General features: G+C 39.5%; 1 protein-coding gene across 5 annotated transcripts in view; it reads right to left on the bottom strand.

Annotated features, from left to right (window-relative positions):
* The window catches only part of slc39a10 (solute carrier family 39 member 10), a 35,185-nt gene extending 19,345 nt beyond the window's left edge, over positions 1–15,840 (bottom strand). Inside the window, exons 1-3 of one of the 5 annotated variants that reach the window (XM_042426376.1) lie at positions 15,738–15,840; positions 11,609–11,698; positions 577–656 (exon numbers count right to left, since the gene is read on the bottom strand). The gene's annotated coding sequence lies outside the window, so the exon portion shown is untranslated. Of the gene's footprint in view, positions 1–576; positions 657–752; positions 1,255–2,734; positions 3,968–5,594; positions 5,717–11,608; positions 11,699–15,737 lie in introns of those variants that run through there. The other 4 variants (XM_042426377.1, XM_042426375.1, XM_042426379.1 and 1 more) reach the window with 4 other exon arrangements.
* Between the last annotated feature and the right edge of the window lie 4,066 nt (positions 15,841–19,906).

Below are 19,906 nucleotides of genomic sequence, written 5' to 3'. Positions count from 1 at the left end.
CGCCCTTCAACGAGTAGTGTGTGTGTGAAATTAAGTTTGGTTAAGGAGCAGCGTATGATGGTGTCCTGATTCAAGGCTGCAGACACATTAAGTGTGGTTACAAACCTACTTCACGGCTGTCGGCAAAACAGTGTTTATAAACATGAGACGGCAGTGACCTATGAACCTCACAGCAGATAGGATGAGGCAAAAGCAGGGCCTATTTTTAAGAGCACACCCTCTCTCCACCAACAGAGCCTGCTGTGTTTTCCTGATTAGAGTCTTTGTTTGTGTTTGAAGGAAACAAGAGAATCTTTATTTAGTAAGTTACACAAACCCAAATCTAAAAAGTAAGCAGTACAGATTAATTTTTGAGTGCACATAAAAAGAAATTCTCTCAACTTTTTTGTGCATACATTCACAGCAATATAATAAATGACACTACACTGCACGGCCAAATGTTTGTCTCCATGAAAAGGTGTAATAATGCAGGGAACAGCACATTACATGAACTCATTTCCCTGAGTCGTCATGATGTAAGACAAGCAAATAATCCCATCATTATACTGTAAAACACACACCGAGTTGGTTACTCACCGTAATATGTTTCCTCCTGCTTGGCCCCCAGTCCTGATGCTAGTGTATGAGGGGGTTTTCCGATTCTTCTGATACATGCACTGTGGAAAAAAAATAAAATAAAATGGAGAGATAAGTCTTACTTTAAATAAAGTTGCATAGCACTACTTTGGAGAGGTGCCATTGACGCAGGTTACCTGAAGCAGTGCTCGTGTTGTCGCAAATTAGTACAAGAACGTCCTGACAGGAAGATCTATAATCTACTGTATGTGTTAGCGCAGTCTTGATACTTAATTTCCGTTTACAACTTTCACTACAGTACAATTTGCATTCACTGCCTTTATTGACTTTTCAATAAAAAATCATGCAACCTCCTACAAGCTGACAGCGTTGTTGTGGGAAGACTCCAGACCCAGACTGTGCTGCCCTCGATTGCTCTCCTGAACAAATCAATTAAGAAGAGTCCGCACCAACGATCCGACAATTTCTGCGACAGAGAACGACTCCGCAGGCTGATAAATTCACAGGCTGGCGAGTGAGGATTTTGTGGTTAGTTTTTTTTAGTCAGTTTACATTTGTAGTGGTGGTGTCTCGACTTATAAGTATTCAGGGCTGGAAGTGTTGTTGTTGCTATCAGTCAATCAATCAAACTTTGTGTACTGATCAATCAATCAATCAATGAAACTTTGTATACTAATCAATCAATCAATCAATCAATCTTTGTGTATTTGCATAGCTCCTTTCATACAGGTTAGTGCAATTCAAAGTGCTTTACAGATGACTGACAAGCTGATAAGACAGAACAAATGTAATCACTAAAAATAATTTGTATGTAAATAATAAATAAATAAATAAAACAGAAAAAAAATAAATACATTTAATTCTCTCCTGACCCGGCTGTCCTGACCTGATCCACCCCAGTTCCACCCCGGCGCCTCTTTGTCCTTGGAGCCCAACCAGAGATGCCCTTCAAGCTGCATTGTTGCTATGTTATTTATTTATTTTCTCTTTCTTTCTTCCTTTACTGTCCCCCCCTTAGGCTTTCTCTTCTCTCTATATCTTTCACACAAGAAACCTACACACACAAACATCTCAACATATGTGTACCACAAAGAAAAATCTATCTGTTTGTTTGTTTGCTTGCTTGCTTTTTCGTTGTTCTTGTTGTTGTTATTGTTGCTGCTGTTTTTGAGTCTAGTTCTCCCTCTTGTCTTGTGGTGTGTCATATGGTTTTTTTTGTTTGTGTGTGTGTTTGTTTTCATGTTGGTCACTTGTATTGCCCTGTAAAAAAAAAAAAAAAAAAAAATCAGCTGTTTTCAGTTCCTCTTGCTGTCTCAACAATGCGGAGCTAAAAGTTCAAAGCTGCCTCAAACAAAAGTTTGGATGCTTGTTGAACACCAACACAAAGCCTGAAACTAACACATAGATGCCTGGTTCAATTTTAAAGTAGCATCTGTCAGCCTAATCAGAATCACAACAACTACTCCTAATAGGGATGCGTGATATGTTGGCCAATATATTATCCTCTGCTTAATTAGGAAATTATTCTGATAACGGACTTTCAGCCATTAATTACATCCAATCATGTAGAGACTTTCCTTGAAACAGCTGCAGTCCTGTGACACTGCGATGGATGTTTTTCAGTTTCAGGAGAAGTCAAGAGGATTTGCGAAATGTACTAAATGTTCAGCTGAGGTAGCACGAGGAGGGAAGAGTGTGACCAACTTCTATGCTACAAATTCATTTGGTTATTTAAAACACATGTCACGGCGACGATGTATTTAAAGAATATGAAGCCGCTAGCGTTAGCAAGAAAACATGAGTAGCAGGTGCAGCCGTGTCGATCCAGGAGGCATTTGAGAAGTGCGGGAAATTTACCAAGGACAAGTGTGAAGTTTAGAAGGACTGAAATGTCTACAGTGGGCCTTCGGTTAGAAAGACAGACAGTAATCACAATAATAGACAAAAGTGAGTCAATATAAGCAGTAAAACCGACATAAATCAGTATAAACCGTCACATTAGCATTAGCAGTGGTGTGAAAACTTTGTTGAAAAGTTTGGCAGATGAAGTCTGCTCCAAAAAAAATATGACTGGGAACAAACTAATTCTCTCAATAGCCTAAAACACAGTGAACCATGGTCACAAAACACCAAAGTAGCTTCATTCTCCCTCCTTTACCTGGTTTATACAGCCACCTTGTGGGAATTCAGTGCAACATGATAATTGAATTCATGGTACTTGATGATTCACCCTTTTTGGTTGTAGATCGTGGATTCTGCTGACTCGTTGAACATTTGCAAACCTGCTGCTATTTTTTTTTTTTTTTTGGTAGGCGTGTCAACTTTCTCTGTTATCAGCACCACACATATTTACAACAGACACGTGACACACTGGCTTTACAACTCACATATGGATATCTGATTTTAGCGCCACTAGCAGATTAACTGCTCAGTGGCTGATGGAAGAGTTGGAGCTGAAGCAGGCTATTCTGAACACATTATCACGTTCAAATACATGCTTAGAAAGTGAAATTTGGCAAAGAAGAATGTGCACGTTGCGATAAGGGATAATGCAGGTAATGTGGCTAAAGCTATGGAGGAGCAGGAGGTTCGCTGCCTGGGCTGCGACTTAAAACTGTATTTTGCCAAAGTAGTGTCTATGACAGTGTTTCCATTGGGACTAACAAACTGTAGACATTAATTTTTCTATGATATATGAAAGAAGTTCAGTAAGTCAGTAACACATTTGCAGCCTAAATGACTGAACACATAGTTCGAGGTGTGTTTACTTCTCAATGGAAGTTTTACTGTCAGGAGAAATATCCTTCAGTAAAATCTATTACAGTATCATGAAAACTATTGCCTAAAATTAGACTGAAATTAAAACGGAGTTCAACTGCCTAAATCCAGACTAAAAAAAGCGACTAAAGCTAAATTTTAAATACTTAATAAAACTGCTGCAGCCACAACAGCTGACGTGATCCGTTCTGTTGAACTGCTGAAACATCAGGTGAAAAAAGAAAGTTCAGACCAGTTTGTCAAAACATCGAAGGACACTCGCCTGGAGGCGGTAAACCAGCAATCCCGTCACATTAATACAGAGCCCCTGTATTGTTTGGTAACTATCCTTGACCTGAGATACAAAGAACAAGCAATAGAAATGTTGTTGCAACAGTTGGAAAAGACAGCTGATGACGGCTGGTGACATGGAAGAGCATCCGCTGGGGAAGACTGGAATAATAAGTCCTTACTGGACATGTGTGAGGACTTATGGAGGACGAAACCGTGGCACTGGAGCGCGTAGTTAACAGGCTTTTTCCTTTCATTATTTACTGTGTAGCTGCAAGGACACCTCACTGAGTTCTCCACTGGATACTGTATGCCGTTAGAGTTTAACGGCAATTTGCAGGGAGAAACATTTAAGAAGTTATTGTTTTTTTCTCTCCTTTAATGTTCAGTTTAATCATGTTTATCTGGCTGTTATTAGACATTTTTAGCCATTCGAGGTTGTCTTTTAATTTTTTTTCTTTGACATATTTTCTAACTGTCGATAAAACTAATAAACAAAGTTAAATAGTTGGAAAACTTCTGCTATAAAACTTCAAATAATCTCATTTTTGACATTTCTGAAACATTTCTCTATACATTGCTATGTGCTCAAAAAAATTATGCCACATCTTTTCCAGGTCATTGATGACAACAGGAACCCTGTTTTTTTTCTTTCAAGGGGGAAAAAAAAAAAAAAAAAAAAAACTGACTTTGGCCCTTAAGCTGCTTCATATGATTCTCACACGACCATACACATCCTTCTTATCAAAGTCTCAAGCCGGTGTCTGCAGGGAAACAGAAAAAGGAATGAAGCCTTAAATCTATTCTGGTATTTAAAAAATGGCATATTTATTGTTGCAAAACAAGTAAAAGATAAGTAGATAAATAGGGTCTGATCTTTCGCCACTGATCCTGAGGTTTTCAGCAAAGAGGCAACCAGTTTACATTGCCTTGATGAGGGTTTTATATGAATTCAATTAACCCATGGTAGGGCTGTCAACAAATATTCTAAACTCAATTACATAATTGAATTGAAAGAAACAGACATTCAATTGTGGGAAAAAAAAGCAGCACTAGCGCGGCTGTTTGTCTCACGACTTTTCGTGTGGGCCGCTGCACTGAATGCTCTGCGTGAAGGACGGGAGTCACACAACGTCACTTTCATTGATTGAAAATGAAACGAAGGTCGAGCTGAAACATGCGAATAATTCAACAACAACGGCAGAGAGTTCACAACCCGACTCGGCCGCAGAGAGCGTGATTTGCACTCAGGGATCTAAAAAGCCCAGTTTGGAAATACTTCAGATTTTGATAACCGGTATGAATATATTACTTAACCTGTATAAAAATTAGAATATCGAATAACATATCGATTACGAATCATTCAAGTTTTACAGTAAGGGACATTTTATTTATTTATTGTGGAATGTGTAGGTATGTAGATATTTTAAAAGACATGTTTATGTTGAAATAAATATACCAATACAAGTAGTTATGTCTCTCATTGTATTGGTTTGCCCTCTTATGGACATAATGCGCAAAAATAGATATTCAAATGGTTCCAATCTATGTGTTATTTCTGAAGAAATAGCCCAATCTAACCTCATTTTTGGCCAATTTTGACATCCATATCCCACATGGGTATTTTGTGGATATTTTTCCACCCTAGAACCAGATCCAAACTACTTTCAAATAAACTGTTTTGAGTGGCAATTTTCCTTCACATTAGGGTACTATAACTTTAAAAACAAAACACAGTGTGCATTTAAAATGCAATAAATGTACATATGGTTTTCCATGCGGGCACATTATTATGACCTTTTGAAATGTAATAAATCCCCACAAAAGCAAGGCAGTTCCCCGGGGCTTCGGAAAAAACAAAGTTTCCATTTCTTTATCCATACTGCTAAGCCAGGGAGCTATATGACCGAAAGCTTGCACTAAGTGGGGAGTAAAATCACAATTTGTTCATGAGTCTGAAAAATACAAACATGTCAGACTGGAGGTTTTCTTAGCAGGGCCTGAGGCTCGCAAGACAGGGCAGATGTCAGCTACCACATGGATCCGGCTCACAAGCAGATGGTCTGTGGAAGTCTTGGAGGATGACGATCAGCTGTAGGATCATGAAATGCATGAAAGATTGAGAAATAACAGTGTGCGAACTGTTTTCAGCTCACCTAACACAGTGTCTCCTAAGAATTCATTCAGCACTGATGAGGCTGCACAGTAGCCGTGTTTACACCTGGCATTAACATGCGCCTCGAGTGACCGCTCACTTCCCCGCTCTATATGCAAATAAACACGTACGGCAGGAGGAGCGGGAGTCCGTGTATCCTCCGTCCAACAGAATAAACAAATACACAGTCAGAAAATCAAATGCCCATCCTATTGATTTGCTCTAGTGTTGCGTCTTAACACAAAATGATATAACAAATATAGAGTTATATGCAGCGATCTCCCGAAAGCTGCGTCTTCCCATTTAGAGACGCTGCTGTGCGCATTTACGCACGAGGCACAGCAGCGTAACTTCATTGATATTTAAATCTCCAGACACGCCGACAGGATCGGTCCGGATCTTATCTTAATTAATGTTCTGTGTTCTTCAACACATACAAAAGGTCAGTGTGACACACACACAGTCCAGGTTCATCCAGTGAGACTGTTTGGAGTAAAGCAGCCGTCCTCCTGATAAATCCTGACATCATTATGTTGAGCAGCGAAGCAAAACTAAAAACTGTAGTCAGCAACTTGACAGGACAGAGGAAACTATCCAGCAATGATTAGCTTAGAAAAACAAGTTATTTTCTGGTTTTGGTTTAATTTCTATTACAACTGTCGACTTGAAGATGAAAACGGGTCAGGGGAACGGGAAAAACGGGAGGTGGATTTGGTTTTTTTAATTCACACTTTGGGCGGAGCGCACACGGACCGGAAGACAGCAATGCCCGTCCTGTGCCTGGACGTCAGCCGAGTGGGCGGTCCTTCAATGTGGCCCAGGACACATTGCGTTTACACTGCTAAAAGAATGTGGCCACGTGCGGCCCAGATCACCTCCACAGGTGGACGCATTGAGGACGCATTGCGATCTGATTGTTCAGACCACCTCCAAAGCTGTCCGCTTGTGATCAGATCACCTAAGACGCAAACATTACCAACACTGCCAGACAGAATATGAAATCATTACAGCTTAGCTCAACTGTCTACAAGAAGCGCAGGTAAGTACACGCCCAGTATTTACAGGATATACTGCTTTTATCGTAACATGGACAACCACACCCCATCTCTGCAAAACACCTACACAATGATCACAGTAGTCATTTTGACATGTCAAACTAGCAATCCTCTGATTAAGAGTAGCTATTCTGTGGAATTTGTCATAAGCTGTGTGGTAGATCTGTAAATCTCCTGACTCAAGTACCTGACATACTCACAGAAATGTAGACAGCCTTTATCTTTTAACAGCACAGTTGATAGGTGATATGTTTCAGGAGGAGCTGATCCTGAACACACCTCCCATCAACTGACTCAGAAGACAAATAAATGACTAAGAAGTCAAACCTTTCCAAGTAGGCTGTGAGAGAGAAATGTACACTATATTGTGCAGCAAATAGTCTGCAGCCCTCTGTGGTGTTAAATTAGGCTTTGGGCTACCATGACACATGCAGGTTCAAATAAAAAAAACTCATCTAAACAGGCCACAACTTCTCTGAACTTCTTACCGAGTCAGACAGCCCCTTTACACGACATCAAGCTCAAGGTTTTGCAGGTCGAAGCCACTGGAGTCATTTAGACAGTGTCGCTGATGGAAAATGCTGTATATAGTCCTGAATTCCTCGGGTGGAATCAAGGAGTTGTGATGCATAACAGCGAGAGATCACTGTGGCAAGACGCAGGTGCATAGCTGATGCTCTGTGGCCTGGAAGCATGTTCGTCACAGTGCGAAAAGAGTTTAAGACCGCGAGGCCGGACGAGTTACAGACAAGTAAACAGAACAATCAGCTGAAGAGGACGCTGTAGAGATGTAAGAGGAATAACATCTTGGCAAAACACAGAGTGATGCTTACCTCTAGTCACAAATAAGCCCAAAAAAAACAAAAAAAAAAGACAGGAGTTACAAAATGTTCACCCCAGCACCAACATAAGTAACAGGTTGAGTGTTTTGAGTCCAGTGACTTCACTAATTTGTGCAGGGAGGAGTGAGGCTCAGAGAGGGAATGTGTATGTGTATGTGTGTTTGAGCAGATCAACCACCTGACTAACTTCTCATGGTGTATATGTGTGTGTAAGGCTACATGTGCACTTCTGCTGTGACATTCTGCACATTTCACTGTTTTGTCTTGACGTAAACCAGCGACTTGAAATGTGTGAAATGCATCAGCGAGCCCCGCCACAGTGTTATCCTTGACCTCCTCGGTCATTCAAATGAGAAAATATTGCACTGAAAACTTTGACAAAAATCAACAAAACACATATTTCAGCCAAACATTTCATTTAAGGAAGCCAAAGCATCCTGGCTGAGTTTGTGGAAACATTTTAAAGCCCTGGACTGACCCGTGTCTCGTCTTGCAGGATTAGTAGCCTTATGTGCAGTGGGAACAATAAATCTGTGCACGCTGAAGTAAATACAGTGCTCGAGCCAAGAGTAGTAATTAAAACTAAATATTGCAATGGTGCGCCTCACTTGGATTAAAACATTTTCTATTTGAATACATTGTGTGGCTTGGAGTCAGTGTGCAACCTTGCATCAGTGTGGTAGGTGTGTCTAATTACATCTCCTTAACGGTGCTCTCGTCAACAAAGTCCCACCTAAACAAGGCTCGTGTTACAATGAACATACTGGTTAACAAATGTTAGCTAGCATGACTCGAATTCACCATGATGTTTACTGAAAATACTGTACTATGTGTTAAAATAAAATTACTAGAGTGCAGTTTCGGTGGTGTTACTGGCAGCTGTGTGTGGCCTCTGATATTCTGCTGCAGTAAATCTGATGTGGAAAGAATTTGGAAGCGTACACACCTCCGTAAATGTCTTGACGCTTAAGCAAGGTGTTGCTTCACTAGTGTAGCTTTACTCCAGACGTTAAAAGTGCAAGGGTTGCAGGAGGCTGATCATCACTCAAACCACAGTTTCAGCTTGTCGTCTTCAAACATTTATTCTAATCACAGTGACAGAATCACATATGTTTTGTCTATTAAGGACAATATAACATTAGTATTTAGGGAAGGATTACGAACTAGAGACTGAGGAAGACAGCCTCATGGTACTGTCTGGATTGAAGGCTGTGTTATAAACAGCAGGAGTGTGGGAACGCTGTTACATGTAGCAGACTGTGGACATTGCGAGCACTAAAACAAACAGAGCAGCCAGGCCCATGTTGACAAATTCTTACTTGAAACCTGAAGCGGGGAGCAACGGCGATTTTTCACTGAGTCTTTGCACTGTAAGGTAGCATTTTATAAGAGTTTTTAAAAGAGGAAGATGAAGTAGATCTCTAGTTTTCAGCTCTGGTTCACTTTTACCTGACATACACTTAGGACCTTGGCTTATAACCAAGAGACTAATGAATGCAAAAAGGCACTTCAGCTCAACAAAAGATGGTAGTTCATAAAAATGTCGAATGAAGCCCTTGCACTCTGAGGTTAAAGAAATGTTTCACTCAAACATTTTCCAACAACGTTCTCCTTGTTTCTCCTTATGTCATTTTTTAGACAAGGTTTATAGTTAATCGTCAGGAGGACCATCTGTCAGTGTTTCCTGAGTCTCTTCCCCAGGACTGCCATGCATCCATATCATTCTGCACACAACTGTACTTCTTGGGCTGCAGCCTTCTGACCTTTGGAGGCTGTTTACTCCATTACAAAATGTATTTATGTGGCACTGCAAGCATTTTAAAATTCACAATGACAAAATGCGAGTCTCCACATAATATCCTTAAGCTATACTTTCAAGCTTTGTGCTGCAATCATAAAGTAGGCTTACATCTTAAAGAGGAATTCAACACACAAGCCAGTTTACTCATCATGCTGAGTGCTGCTCATCCTGAAGAAAACAGATGTGTAACGTCCTCTGTGGCTCTAAAAGGAGCTTTGTCGAGTCTGAGAAAATAACGTCAGGGTATGAGACTGCTAATTTATAACAGAAAGGCTGCTCTACAAAAAAAAGGGGACGTGGAGTTTGAAAGGCAGCGTTTAACAACAAGGGGAGTCTAACAAAAGCTGTGGAAAATATAAGATTGAGCGTTTTTTGGAACTTGACTTGTATTAAGAGAATAAAAGTAAGGATATCTCTGCCTCTGTGGCTTCAATTTTGACCAATCTTTATTTAATCCATCTCTTGTGAGTGCCCCGACTTCAAATAAATGCAAAACCTAATTTGCTGAAGTGCCCGTTTAATTGAAGCCCTTTCCCATGTCATGCATGTTGAGTGAGAACTCTAGAGTCCTCGAAATATAATTAACGTTCAACAGAATGTGAGATAAATCATCCACTTGGCACGAATGGAGGCACATATGTTACATATGTGGCGGTAATCGATTTAAATCAATATAGAGGATTTACATGTCGACGCTGAAGCTAACGGTGTTATAGCAGACCGGATCTTCTCTAATCCTGACGCCACAATATCTCTTTGTCCGCTTTATTTGACGGCGGCTAATGAGACAGAACGGTTAATACCAGGAAAATTAACACTAAGAAGATAAGTCACCAAACAGGTCAGCATATTATCATGAATCTCACAGCTGTGTGTTTGTGAACACGGCGAAGCAGAGCAGAGCAGAGATGGTCGAGAGAGCTAGAGAGTGAATGAAAAGGCGAGAACAAAGCCGTGAATCAGACAACTAAAACGTTATTTTCCGATTGTTTTACTGCGGGTTACGTTCTACAGCACAAATAAACACGGCCAAACCCCTGCACGACCCTGCGGGGAGGTGCCGCATCGCCAGATTTAGTGTGAATGCGGAGCTTCGTCCTGTCCGCTGTGGCCTCTCTGCTCTGCTCTGTGTGTGTGTGTGTAGCTCAGCCCCGCCCTCGGTCAAGCTGAAACACGGACCTGCGGCTCTTTATACGTCCATGACACAGAGACGGAGAGCAGAGCGGAGAGCAGAGGAGATGTAACCTGGTCGCCACGCTACAAGTCCCGACCTCACACCCTGCACGTTGTTATTGGCCAATGATAAGAAAATACAGGCAGAGGGCAGAGTCTCTGTAGATAAATATACCGCCACACACTTCTTGTTGGTCATAAATGATGATTGTGAGGGATTACTTTTGTATGCGTTACATTGTTTTTTAGGAAAATCCTGCACAGGAAACCTTTAACCAGTGCATCTGTAATTTTTTATTCCTGTGGTTGTTTTGTGTTGATCAGCTTTTCACAGCTAATAAAGGATGACTGTTGTCATTCTACATACTATGACCCACTTTTAACTTTGTGAGTTAGTTATCAAGTACATTTCATTTCATCAAATGTCTTCTGTTTTCACTAAATGTGTTCTGCCCCCTGCAGCTTTAACCACTAAAAAGCTAAAATGCTACTGTTTGAGGGGGGAAAACACAGATGGTTATTATTCTGGGTCAGGTGTCACCAAACCGCAATGGAAATATTATTTTTGTAGCTACAATACATGCCAGCAAAACATGACCTTGACAAATGGAGTGTTTTGTAAAGCTTGTCATGTGAACGAGCGGCACACGCTCACATTTTGTGGATGTTGATGGATGGAGCTTTGCGACCGAGTTTAATGACTTGTTATATTACATATAACTACCTTGTTAACTGAGTAGAGCGATCATTTATCTCCACTAGGTCGGACCAAAGTAAAGCTAAATGGATTCATGTATAGTTTCAATCGGCAGTATTGTTTCCTTTGCAAATGTCGTGTACGTTTTAAGCAAATTTCCCAAACTGAAAATAAATAAAATATAAAATTTGATTCAATACTAAAGTCCTATATAAGGTGACATTTATATGACTGATGTGTGATTTAATGGATTGCACAAACCTTCACTGTTTATTTTTCCATCTTTACAGTAGAGTGGAGACACCGAACAGTGAGTGGCAGAAAGAAGTTGATGCTTTCTCTACAGTAGAACTGGAAGCAAGCAAAAAATAAGTTGTCCATCAGTCTTTATTGTTTCTTTATCAATAAGCCAACCTTTCTACCACTGCTACAAAACAGTGAGATATTGTTTGACATATGCTGGGATAAAAAAATAAAAAAGAAGTGGATGGAAACATACTTTAGTACTCTTAAGACAGTGAACTTTGTCAATTGCAAGAGTTTTGTGAACTTGTTTCATATTTCTGCGTATTATTGTACTGCATATGTGAGAAAAGTAGTGTAAGGCCTTTTGTGGCTCCAGAGGGAGCTGAGCAAAGTCTGATAAAAGGCGGCGTCAGCTGAGGATAGGAACATCAAGGTTGAAAATGAAAAGAAATCTGACAGTGTGGAGTTAGAAAGAAGTGAGATTATTAGATCTGTGAAGCTAGCGGCTTATGGCCACATTATCTGTTACTAGCATAACACACCCAGATCTACAACGCAGCAGCGCCGGGTTTTGACAGGGAGGAATGAGTGGAATAATTGTAGCGCGATGCTAAAATCAGTGGAGTTTTCTTTTAAGTTCATGAAAACCATCGAGGATAACGTGAGGATACTCTAGAGGATGGGAACTGTGTTCAACTTTTGTTTTACAGATTCCTTAAAAAAAAAAAAGCGAAACTTACATATCACGGATGGCATCCCTAAAAAGTTTTCATATACCAGCAGTTTGACATTTTACTGTTGCGCTGCAAATGTATTAGTTTAATGAACCAGAATAAGAATGTCATGTCATGTGACTCAGCATAATCAAATAAATGCATATCTTACAAGATGAATTTCTGTCAATATGTAATAAATAACCGCTGTTTCACATGATCTTCCATCAGCACACTATTAAGAAATTACACCTGTAATGGGAATTTGACTTCTTATATATTAAATTGTACTCCTTATATACTGTTTTAATTGAGATATGTGTAATGTAGACTCTTGTGTAACCCTGCAGAAGACTGTAGAAGTAAACTGTCTGAGGGGCTTTCACATGATTGACCTTTTTGCATTTAAAGACAATGAACTAGAGTCGGACCGATATATTAGTCAGCCGATATTATCAGCTGAAATTGGCCTATCACAGATATATCGGTATCAGCGTATATGTTGTCCGATTTTTTTATTTCTTTAGTTATTATTTCTAAGTTATATAGGCAGCATTTTATGTATATTTGATCCTTTTCTTAATTCAAGCTTAATATATACGAACATTTGTTATTTATTTATAGTTGTTTATAATTATTAAATTCCCGGTGAAGTTTACTGTTTCAGTGCACTGATGTCATTTTCTACAATAAAGTTTACCGTTAAACTGTGAAATATCATGCCTCCATTACATATCTTTGTCACAAGTGTTTGATAAACACATGTGAGGGGATCACTGCAAAAAATGTGTGTGTATATATACACACACACATATATATATATACATATATACATATATAAGATTATTGGCCGATATATCAACATCAGAATTTTTTTTACTCCCGATATCGGTATCAGCCCCAAAAATCCAATATCGGTCAGGCCTTACAGTGAACATATAGAAAAACTCATAACATGTGATAATCTCCTGATAGCACTTAACACAACTTCCTTTGTATTATTCTTGTCATACTGGGATGGGAGAGGTATAGATGACGTGTTTCGCTCTGCTTAGGGTTCATTATTCTACCCAGACTTTCAGGTCAACTTATAAATAAGCGTGAATAAAAAAAAAGACAACCGCTCTCTGTGAATCCATTAGAGATGTTCCATGACACACCTTTTAGCAATAATTTACTCTAAAGCTTTCTGTAAATTAAGCTCATCAACAATAAAATTTATATCGAGATATACCAACACAACCCCACCCGCCCCCATCATCCTGTGTGACTCCCCAGTCGACACCGTGGAGTCCTTCCACTTCCTGGGAATCGTCATCGCCCCGGAGATCAGCAGCCTCACCGAGAAGGCTCCGCAGAGGATGTACTTCCTGTGGCAGCTGAGGAAGTTCAGCCTGCCAAAGTAAATGATGGTGCACTTCTACACCGCCATCATTGAGTCCATCCTCACCTCCTTTATCACCATCTGGTACTCGCTGCTGTAACTGCCAACGACAAGGGCAAACTGCAGCGTATCATCCGCTGTGCTGAGAGGGTGATTGGCTGCAATCCGCCTTCCCTCCAAAACCTGCACACCTCCAGGACACTGAAGAGAGCACGAAAGTTCATGGCCGACCCCTCACACCCTGGACATAAAGTCTTTGAAACGCTGCCCTCCGGCAAGAGGCTGAGGTTTGTCACACCACAAGAACAGTTTCTTCTTGTCTGCAGCCGGCCTCATCAACAAGGTCAAGGACCCCTAATGCACAGACTCTATCCCACTCATGTACATTACATGTTATATTAACATAAAATCTCATAACCTTACACTTGCATATATGTGATTTTAGATCTAACATGGCACGTTACATTAACGCCAGTTATATTATTAATTGCACACTGCATATACTGTTTAGACTATGTACATTTGCACATTCCTGCTAAGTATTTAATTTCATTCTCTTCAAATAAAAATTTAATCCTGTAGCAGCTCACTTAGAATATATTCTACATCTTTTTTTGTCGAAAATTTCTTTCTTGATCTAACATGACACATTACATTATGAACATCTACACATTACGCTTTATTTCATTGTCTTTGATTTAAAATTTCAACCTGTAGCAGCTCTTCTCACAAATATATTAAACATATTTTTTATTATTTTCTTTCTTTCTCTTTTTATATTATTCAGGATTATTTAATTCTGTGTATATTTTTGACTGTTATGCACCACAACACAAAGGCAAATTCCCTGTTTGTGCAAACTTTCTTGGCAATAAACCTGGTTTTGATTCTGAACTTGAATGCTAAATTAGCATATGATCAAAAGCCACTTCACAGTAGAGGGTCCCATGCATGCCATACATTCTCCACAAGATCAGTGAAAATTACACTTTAATCCTCTTGACTCTAAGCCATTTTTTTCCTATTACTGGCGCCTCAACTCTCTTAATATAAATTACATTTATATGAATTCAGTGCTGTGAGTTACAAGCATTTTCATCCTCACCACATGAGCTATTTGAATATATATGCTGTAGTGATGGTCACATGACCTAATAAAAAGTTATAAGACAAAGAAGTCAGAATAAAAAGCACAACAGAATTTTATTTTTAACATTTTATCCATTTCAACAGCTATGTGCAAAGTTTTACTGTATTCACATACAGCCCAAGGCCTTAGGTAAAATAATAATAATAATTGAGTCTCCATTGCGCAGAAAAACAAAACTATTTACATTGTTATCACAACTGTCCATATTTCTTTTTGAATGATTTTTTACAACAAACAACTATGTGCAAATGTTTCATGTCTTCACATTTGTGAGACCAAGGCCTCAGATGGAAAAAAAAAAAAAAAATCAAACAAAAATAAATACAATCTCTATTCATCAAGTCTCTAATACACAGAAAGACGGAATCACTGACATTTCAGACACAACTCAACTAAGTCAGTCTTGCTTTAGGAGACAGGCCGGCAGCCCTGCCTCCTGCCTCGGTCTACTCAATGGACAGCGCTCGCTACACTGCACGTGGTGAGGAAGCTTTCCTCGTCATTGAAACGTGCCTACAAAAAACAGCAACGTCTAAAAAAAACTAATGAAGCGATACAATCACCGGCACACAACATTCACAATTATCCAAAAAACCGAGCCGGCTCAGGAGAACCACCCTAGAAACAAGTCCAAAAACCAACCAGCCCGTTTGTTTCTGTTAAAAAAAAAAAGAGTCACATACGCTTCAACAGTTCAACCAGCTAACGTCAGCTAGCAGACGACACAGGAAATTAGCTAACCGCCTGGAAAGAGCAACGTTAACAATGCTGTCAAATATTTAGTAGTCAGTGTTCCCAACTGTGATGTATAATACTATACACGTTGTATCGAAACGCTGCCCGGGTCCATGTTGTGGGAGTGAATGATAACAAATGCGTTTTTTTTTATATAGTTACCTCACTCGAGTGCCGTGTGCATCTCCTCTCCGCTCGGTACCAAAAAAAAACGTCTGCTCTACGTCAACGCACGAAGGGCTACTTATTCACCAACGGCTCTTGCGAAATATCCGTAGAATGCCAACAGGGGCGGACCAACAGTCTGCGCCATCCGCGCAGTGTATTAAAGAAAGCTCTGGGGTTTCTTTCCGCCAGATTGTGTCTGGTGCTGTCATATGACTAGCTGATATTCAGACAGCAATGACTGAACAAAGGAATCGCCATCGGCACATAATTACATCCTCTATGTTAGTTTTGGTAACCATTACAGCTCATTTGGGTGTAGTGAGTGATGAATTCACACAGTACAACACCAAGTTTTGTCTTATTTGGTTACCTACAGGTTGTCTTCATAAAATATTAAGTGTATTTTGAAAATATGTGCAGCAGACAGTGATGGAAGAAGTATTCAGATCCTTATACTCCACTGAAAAATCATATTTAATTAAAAGTACATAAGTATTAGAAGCAAAATGTACTTGAAAAGTAAAAAGTACTAGTTTGGTCCCTCTGACTTATATATTATTATATATGACATCATTATATTATTAATAGTGAAGTGAATCAGTGTGTAAGCGTCATGTTACTGTTGAAGCTGCTGGAGGTGGAGCTAGTTTGAACCACCTCACATACAGTGAGCCAGTTTAGTCCAGTGGTTCCCAGCCGAGGGGCCGGGCCCCTCCAAAGGGTCACCAGATAAATCTGAGGGGTCGTGAGACAATTATTAGGAGAGGAAAGAAGAAAAAAAGTTCTGAGACACAAATCTGTTTTCAGTTTTTGGACTTTTTCTCTAATCTTTGATTTTTAGGTGAAATATTGGATCATTTGAACCTTTATTGAAATGAAACCATGTGAGAAGTTTAGAGGGAAAAATCACTATTTGATGGAGCTGTTAACTCATAGACATCTGAAATGTGACCCCGACTACACACTGATTTTTGTAAGATGTCAACTGGTCTCATCTTTAACAGTCTGATGAATCTGACTTTTTTGTGCGGTGCAGGTTCCTCATTCACAGGGGCCTACCAAAGTTTTGCACTGACACACACCAAACGCCCCACTCCAGCCAGTGTTACTTCCTGTTTTAGCGGTTAACCTTCCTTCTCAAACAGAGAATGGGGTTGTCTGTTACCATGGAAACCAGACTGTCATTCTAGTGCACTTACCACAGCAATAGCATATCAGTAGCAGAGGTATGTGAAATCCATAGGTTCTTGATTGATGGCTTATCTATCCTAAGCAACGACTTCTTGCTTTATTTTGTAAATATCTGTAAATTTTCCTCCTCAGTGGTCAGGCCCCATATTCTAAAACTTTACATGGAATGAGTAGTGGTGTGATATAAAATGATTCTGTAGTGAGAGCAGTATTTCTATCGAAATATGCTACCCCTGATATCTTAAATAAAGATGTTATAACAGAGTATCGAAATATGCTCCCCATATTCTTACAGTACACCTACCCCTGTTTGTAATCAAAAAACATGCATAAAGATGTCATAATACTGTGAGAGTTATGCCTTTATGGGATATACACAACTGGAAATGAAAACACATAAGCTAGCATTTTTTGATAGGGAAGCATTTTTCGACAAGGAAGCATAAATCGTCACCAGTTTTACAAGGGTGCAAAAGCAAGCATTGCGCCTTCGGTTTAATATTTTGCACCCTCAGTGGAATTTTCACTAATAAATGCCAACTGCAGGAGGTCTTAGGTGCACGGACTGTGTGGGCGTCTCCATGTGCACTTGTTATTGTGGTTCATGTATGTGCAACAGCACAACATGCAAAAAGGCTGAGTGAAGTTTAATATAGGGTGAATTAGTGTAATGTGGGACACCTAAGCTCAAATGTATCCTTTTTATACCAAATGCTAATGAATAGGACAGCTGTCACATTAAACCTGGGGTGTCATGCATGGGTGTATTATAAGAGCTGGATACTGGACTAAAAATGGCACACATTCAGTCCTATAGGAATCGCTTGGCTGGCGCATGCACCAAGAAGTTCCTGCTTGGCCCATAGACTTTGCATTGTGATGACGTCACAGATTTTTAAATCGCTTTTCTTAGCTCAAGGAAAGTTTTAAGGAAGGAAATATAAAACCTCCCTAGATCAAAAGTTCATAATAGAAAGAGTCATAATTGATGTTTGCATTTCAAGGTGTCCTGTCAAAAGTTTTACAAACGTCTCTTTTACAGTGGTGGTTTATGGGGAAAATGCTTTTTGGGCCACACAGGGATAGCTGCAGTACCGCAAGTGGTCACTGGGAAAAACTGGCTGCAAGGCTGAGCGGTGGTGCCCTGTCCAGCTCTAATTATACATCCATGGTGTCATGTAATTGAAATGATGACTTCACACATGCCTGATATCATACACTGGGGCAGAGCAATCAGAATAAAACTCAGTAGAGTCAGCAGCCACACATTTCTCCGTTCTTTATTTCTCTGTTTAGCATCTTCAGGTTAGGTCAATCCATTGTTGCTAACTTTGGAGTTAACCCCCTTCGTTTTCCAGCAGTTGTGGAAACAACAGACCTGACTTTTCTTGGTCTTGACAAGCTGCAGCATTTATTAACTGACATACTGTAGCCTGTACTGTACACTTACTGCCAGGTTGACAACTTACTGCTAACCTTTTCCTCTGCTCTGCTTGCATTCACCGTCACTGGCTCTTTAACATAACCTCTCACACGCTACGCGCACGAAATACACACTGCCCCATTCCATAAAAGGAATTGAAAAAACCAAGAGTTTCCAAGGCAATGCCACAGATATTAACTCACATTTCGGAACAGCGCTGCACAGAGGCTCCCAAACGCTAATGATTTCCGAATTAATGGATATTAGGTGTTAGTATTGGCATTGAAAAAAATATTTTTTTGGCCTGGCCGGGGGTTCCTGTTGGCCTGGCGGCCCACCAGGACTGTACAATTATAGGGGAAACACTGAATAGGCTACACCTAACAAGATTTTATTTACCAATTGCAACAAACCTTTAAATACAATAATAATAGTAATCTTAACAATCATAGAGAAAATGCAAGTAAAAAGAACCTAAAGGAAATAGGATGTGGTGTAAAAATGTTGATGAGCAATACCTTTTGAACAGATTCCAGCGATGTCATTGTTTCCTCCTGATATTCAACTGTGAGCGTATAGTAAAATGTGAAGATGGCAGCTGAGGTGTTGGTGAGGTCAGGTCTCCCTCAGCAGCATCCATTTGGTCGTACACAGGATCTCAGGTTCAGGTTCTCCTGATGAGTGATAATCAAATACTGAATTGACAACAACTCTATAACCTATAAGTGCTGTTTTCTCTGTGAAAACTAAGAAACCTACACAACAGAGACAACATTGTTTGTGTGAGTTAGTACATGGGAACAGATCTAAGCAGATGACTGCTGAGGTGCTTATGGTTAAGGTAAAATAAATATAAAATATAAATATAAAATATCTAAAAACAGGCATATAGTATAACAAGCACAACTACCACAAGAACTGACTAACTTGTTCTCTTTATACATCCATGTTCTGCAGGCTGTTAGTTTCAGTTTTTAAATTTGTCTCAGTGTTAATCAGGTCATGACAGGCTGTCTGTGAAGACATGACCTGATTGGTTGAGCCAAAGAAAAATGTCATGTGATCTCAAATTTGAACAGCGTCATTTATTTTTTAAAATTTTTTACCTTAAAGGATTTTCTTTTGAAGAGTGCTCATGTTCTTGTCTGTTTTTGCTTGGTGTTAAGTTGTCAGATGGTATCATAGATGGATAAAGTGGACTTTCTGACATCCCACTGCTACAATCATTGCTAATCACAGTAACCATACTGTGATATTCTACAGTAACATAATGGTTACTGTGATTTTCTACAGTATCATAATTGTAACTGTTATTTTCTACAGTATTATGTTGATTACTGTGTTTTAGGCCTAAAACACAGTATTATACTGTAAAAATATGAATTATATAAATATATATATTAATATAATTATTTATAATTATAATAATTATATTAATATAATATACTGTGCAAAAATACAGTAAACTACTGTGGCTTTTATATTTTATTTACAGTTTGTCAAATGATATCAATCAGATTTTGTAGTCTATGTGCACACACATGTGCAC

The sequence above is a fragment of the Thunnus maccoyii genome, chromosome 11 (genome assembly GCF_910596095.1).
Source record: "Thunnus maccoyii chromosome 11, fThuMac1.1, whole genome shotgun sequence".
NCBI classification, from domain to species: Eukaryota; Metazoa; Chordata; class Actinopteri; order Scombriformes; family Scombridae; genus Thunnus; species Thunnus maccoyii.
The sequence above is the reverse complement of the archived record's forward strand: the minus strand, read 5'-3'. Positions and strand labels throughout refer to the sequence as shown.